Here is a 6,490-nt window from a genome sequence, read left to right on the forward strand (position 1 = left end):
GGAACTCTCTTTCAATGGATTTGCTGCTCAAAACATATACATCTGATCCTGTCATGGGAATAACCCATATAGCAATTGCTTAAACCACAAAGAATTGTGGTCCAACCAAGTTGACACACAGCTCCATCTATCAAAACCACCAAACATAGCTGTGTGGTAATGCAGTCCTCACTCTGTGGGAGTGCACACCTGTGACTGGATTGAGGTATGGATTGGTGCTAATAATCACATGGGCAGCATGGAGAACCTTACTCCCTCTGTGAATCAAAATAACTATATAAATAATAGAGCAAGGGAAGAGAAAGAAAAAAAGAAGGATAGAAATAAGAAATATGGGTGGAAGGAAGAACTAAGAAAAAAAAGAAAAAAGAAAGCAACATAGCACTGCCAGTAGGGTGGGGGGATTTGAGAAGCTGCCATATGGTTAGGAGTGAGGGGCATGGGCATGCCTCTGGTCACCAGGAGTATGTACAAAAGAACGGGTTAGGTCATATCTATCTGGTTGCTGATTACCAACATGGATGCTTGTGCATTCCTTAGAAAGAGGAGCCATTTATCTGTTTACTGCTCTGATTGAAACATTGTTTATAATAATTCAAAGTCACTGTGCTCTGCTGTTTGGCAGTTTACCATTTCTTGTTTACTGTTTTTATTAAGTCTCTTCTTCTCATTGGTATATGATCTACTTCTTTATTGTTTCCTTTGAAGTTCTGGGTTGCAGGATTGTCATTCGTTATCCTTTTTATGCGATTTCTCGATTCTTTATTATAGAGGGTCTGGATAGTCTATCTGCCTAGTCTGCCATCTTGGATCCTCCTGATACTTATTTCTTTATTAGATTTGAAATTTAGCTTTTCTACTGTTCACTATCTGTTTATTACCCACTTCAGGAGTACACACTGATGTCTATATATTAGATCTTATCATCATTTCACTCATTGATGAATTTCTTTACTAATTATTCTACATTCAAAGTTATGAAAAAACAAGTCACTCACTCACATATTCTGAATATCCACACTCACTTGGTTTTGCACCTTTACCTGCTGATGATCAATATTAAGTAACACTGCTAAATAAAATCATCCACATTCCAACTCCTAAATCCTGGAAGTTAATAGATCATCATACAACTTTGTGGATTGTTATTACTACAAACTCTTATGAAATATCAATTTTATTCTCAGCACTGCATTTCAATCCCTTAAGTATCAAAATTCAGATATCCCTCTTACTTTCGTCAACATCTCTTACAAATCTACACTAAACTCCACAGGTCATTGACAAGGTGCCACTCAGTACTCCCTTCTCTGTCTCTCAGATAATGACTACTCCTAGAATAATCTATGATAATGAGGATGGCACAGGACCTGGCAACATTTCTTTTTGTCATACTTGAGGTAGCCATGTCATTGTAACAACAACAGAATTACAGAAAGATAATAAATTTTGATCCCCTTTGCAACTCCTAACTTATTGGCATGTGAATTCTATACTACTTAAATGTTTTATTTTGTCACAATAGAAAAAGATCCATTACCCCTCCATGATTATCATCTTGATACATAACATTCTCACTTACTATCTACTTAAGATATTTTCTTTCCCTGCCCCCTTCCACATTTGCAAAGTATGTGTGACTTTCTTCCTTTGTTGCTTTAAATTTTCTGTCTATTCTACAAAACTATACCAAAAAATGCAAATAAAAACATCCTCCATACCACAACAACAATAGCAGCAGCAGCAACAACAAAAATTTAGAGGTCCCTATACCCAAAACTAGAAGCACTGATAGCTTAGTGCCTAAGGCACTTGACTGCTAACCAGAAGACTTGCAGTTCAAACTCACCAGCCACTCCTTGGAAGGAAGATGTGGCAATCTACTTCCCTAATGATACTGCCCCCGAAACCCAAGGAGGGTTCTCTATGAGTCAGGTACAACTTGATGGCACATAACATCAACAACAACAATACCCAAAACTGAACATATCATTTTACCCCACACCTCAACCTACAATATTTCATCTCTTGCTGAATGGCAAAATAATCCACACTAGCATTTAATCAAAATATTTGCACTTGAAAAAAGATTATGATTTTAAATTCTAATTTAATCAGTCATCTCTGTTTGATCTGATACTATTTCCTTATTTTGATCCCTTCAGAAACAATTTTTTTTTTTTAGTAATAGTACTAAAATAACTAAAAACCCACTGCCATGGAGTCGGATTCAACTCACAGCAATCCTTCCTTGGGTTTCTGAGGCAGTATCACGACAGAAGTAAATTGCCCACCCTTCCTTCTGAAGAGTGGCTGATGAGTTTGAACTGCCAGCCTTCTGGTTAGCAGTCAAATGCCTTAGGCACTGTGCCACTAGTTTTTGTTCTTCCAACATGCATTACATATAAAATAAGTATTTAACTGACTAAGTAGCATGCATGCTTATTTCATTCCATTACTTAAACTTCATTGGGTGATTCTAAATTGTAACATAATTAATTTGAAATAATTAGCATGAAATATTTTTATCTTTTATTATGAACTTTCTTCTTAATCTCATAACATATGATTAAAGTTATTTAGTAAATACAAATAATACAAATGAAATATTCTTATTCTTGATTTTGTTTCTGTATTTCAAGAATTTTCTATATATAGTGCAAAATCAAATGTTACATAATAATTGCTGATGATAAGAAAGGCTCATCTATTTGCTCTAACTTTGGTTTTGCTATCTAATGTCTGTGTCTTCTAAAAATGCATGCTTTTACTAATGATATTCTTTAATTAAAAAAAAAACTTGAATATAACATACTTTTTATTTGCTTACCACTTAATTACATTTACATATAATAGTATTTGAATTTCCATTGTTGTTGTTATGTGCCAATATTATTCCTATTGTATATTCTTTTCATCTCTCCTCTTAAATATTTATACTATTATTTTTAATTACAGAAAATATTTAAATTATTGTTATAGTGAGATCAACATGATCATGTTTTTTGCTTTGTCATTTTTATTCCTCTCATCTCTTTTCCTTTGTTCTTTTTTACCTTTTATTACATTATTCAGATATTTTAAAGTTATTCCACTAATGTATTTCTTCTATTATTTTAAATTAAATAATAGAAAAAATAAACATTATTTTAAATCATTGGTCAAAGATTTAAAACCTATATTTCCACTTAGAATTTATATTTTGCCCATAAATGATAATAACCTACAACATTAAAATTACATTTCCTTCTCCTTATCTAATGTTATTTTTGTCAAATAATTTATTTCTGCCTAAATAATATAATCAAAAATTATTATTATTATTGCCTGAAAGAATTTATATTCTTTACAGTTGTTAGAAAAAATGACATTCTTTTGAGTTCATAACTACATTTACCTTATCCGGTGAAAGTCCTTCCCTCCTGTAAATGCAAATTCATGTTTAACATTGCACATCAATAAAAATATCAAAGTATCCAATTTCACCCTCTTGTATTGTCTTTGTATTTTTCTTTGTTTTTTAGGTGAATTTAACTCACCTCCGACATTATGTAATATATTGATTGTAAGTCAAATTATGTGAAAAGGTGTATCACACAAACATTAATTTAAAAAGAGCAAGAGTACCTGTCTTATTATCAGACGTTAGATAAATAAATACTAGGGAGAAAGAAAGACATTGGATAATAATGAAAGAATCAATCTACTGAAAAGCTATGGCAATCCTAACATGTATGCACCAAGCAACAGAGCTTCAAAACATACAAAAGAAAAATATATAAAAATCAAACTAAACCAAACCAAAATCATTGTCACTGAATTGTATCTGAATCATATAGAACCTGTAGAACTGCCCCCACAGAGTTTCTAAAGCTACAATATGTCCAGAAATGGACTACCACATTTTTCTCCCATGGAGTAGCTAGTAAGACCAAATTGGGGACCCTTTAGTTAGCAGCCAAGTGCTTAACCACTAAACATAAGGGTTCCTTAAGAAAAACTAATAGAGCTGAAATATAAGGAAACTACAATTAGAGTTGGAAAAATCAACACTCCACTCTCAACAACTGATACAATCTCTAGAGAAAAATATTATCAAGGATATAGAAGAACTGAACATCATCTTTCAACAGCATCTAACTGGTATTTATAGAACATACCAACAAAGAGCAAGAGAATGCACATTTTTTTCAAGTGCCCATGGGCACTTGACTATACCTTGGGTCTCAAAAAACCTTAAACAGTGTAAAATATTTGGAATCATACAGAGTATGTTCTCTGACAATAATGAAATTAAGCTAGAAATCAAAATGGAAAGAAGCAAAAAAAAAAAAAAAAACAACTTCACATTCTTGGAAACTAATTAACAAGCTTATAAATAAATAGAAATATCAAACATTTTTTTTTAAATACATACAAAGTAAAAACAAAATCACAACATAGCAAAGCTATAGAATGCAGATAAAACAGTGCTGAGAGAAAAATTTATAACACAATATTTATATTAAAGAGTCCTGCTTGCACAATGGTTAGTCTCTCATCTGCTAACTGAAAGTTGGCAGTTCAAACCCACCATCTTATCCATGGGAGGAAGACCTGCTAATCTGTTCTCCTAAACATTACAGCCTAAAAGGCTTTATGGGGCAGTTGTACTCTGTCATATGTTGCTGTTGTTATTTGCCGTCGAGTCACCCCCTGACTCATAGCGACCCCTCCTTGGGTTTCCGAGGCAGTATCACTACGGAAATAGGATTGTCCAACCTTCCTTCTGAGGAGTGGCTGGTGGGTTTGAACTCCCAGGCTTATGGTAAGCAGTCAAATGCGTTAGGCACTACTCAACCAGTTGTTGTTGTTATGTGCCGTCAAGTCGGACTCAACTCATAGTGACCCCTCCTTGGGTTTCCGAGGCATTATCACTATGGAAGTAGATTGCCCAACCTTCCTTCCGAGGAGTGGTTAGTGGGTTTGAACCACCAGCCTTCTGGTTACCAGTCAAGTATCTTAGGCACTATGCTACCAGAGCTCCCAATCTTCAAAAACCTAGAACATGTAAAGCAAGATACAGCCAAAGCAGAAATCAGTGAAAATTGTGTTGTTCTTATTATGTGCCATCGAGGCGGTCCCAAGTCATAGCTGCCCCACCTTGGGTTTCCGAGGTGGTATCACTACAGAAGTAAATTGCCCAACCTTCCTTCCATGGAGTGGCTGCTGGGTTTGAACCACCAGCCTTCTGGTTAGCAGTCAAGTGCCTTAGGCATTACACTACAACAGAAAAATGAAGATTATTAATGAAACAAAAAGGCTCTTCTAAAATAAATAAATAAATAACAAATGGATGAAAACAGGTAGACTGTTAAAAACAGAGAACACATATCACAAATTTCAGGAGTTAAAAGGAAAATCACAACAAATTCTTCAGCCAGTAAAATGACAGTAAGGAAATAACATGAGCAACTTTGCTTATGACTTCAACAACTTAGAAACATGGACCAATTTCAGGCAAATGTAAGCATAAAGAAAGTATCTTGGAAGTTCTTGTAAATATAAAATAAAATTTTTAAGCTAATAAACAACAGTGTGCTTTTTTAAATTTACATAAAAGTTTCAAAATGTGACTATATTTTGGGTCATAAAAATCACAATATATTCCAAAATATAGACATAATACAAATAAAATCGTAGGTCAAGCTTAATAAACTAGGTATTAAAAATAGAAACAATAAATGGACCATCCACCTGGAAATTTAAAACACTCTTAAATACTTCTTAGATCAAAAGACATTTCATCATTTTCAGTTAATACTAATAACTAAAGCATGGCATAACAGAATCAACAGGACACTGCTGGAGCATTTGTCAGAGGTGATATATAACATTAAGCACTGACATCAGTAAAAATTATATACATAGCCAGACATCAAGCATTAGTAAACAATAAAGTAAGTAATAAAGCAAATAACAAGAAAGTAGGAAGAAGATGTTAATAAAGGAGAACATAAAGAACAATGATTTAGGAAACTAACACTATATATTTACTATATGAATATTAATAGCTGGTTGTTTCAAAAAAGCAAAAGCATAGTTAAGACATAGCTGAATAATTTTTTCAAGGAATATAAAAAAAATAATAACAATATGAAAAAGATATTTTAAAGTCTACACATTTGGTCTAAGGATTCCTGTTAGTCTAATGGTTAAGAACTCAGCTGATAACCAAAAGATTTGTAGTCTGAATCCACCCAGTGGATCTACAGGACAAAGATACAGCCTTTTGTTCCCATAAAGATTACAGCCTAGAAATGCTATGGGAAGTTCTACTCTATCACATGGTGTCACTGTGAGTTGAAATTGACTAGGTGGCAAACAACAACATTTGGTAATGTAGATGAACTGGATTTTTTTTTTTTTTTTTTTGAGGAAAATATAAACCAAAACAAAATGAACTGTCATCGAGTTGATTCTGACTCATAGCAATCTTAGAGGACAGAAT

Source organism: Orycteropus afer, unplaced genomic scaffold (genome assembly GCF_000298275.1).
Source record: "Orycteropus afer afer isolate SDZICR_OR568_19922 unplaced genomic scaffold, OryAfe1.0 scaffold00538, whole genome shotgun sequence".
Lineage (NCBI taxonomy): Eukaryota > Metazoa > Chordata > Mammalia > Tubulidentata > Orycteropodidae > Orycteropus > Orycteropus afer.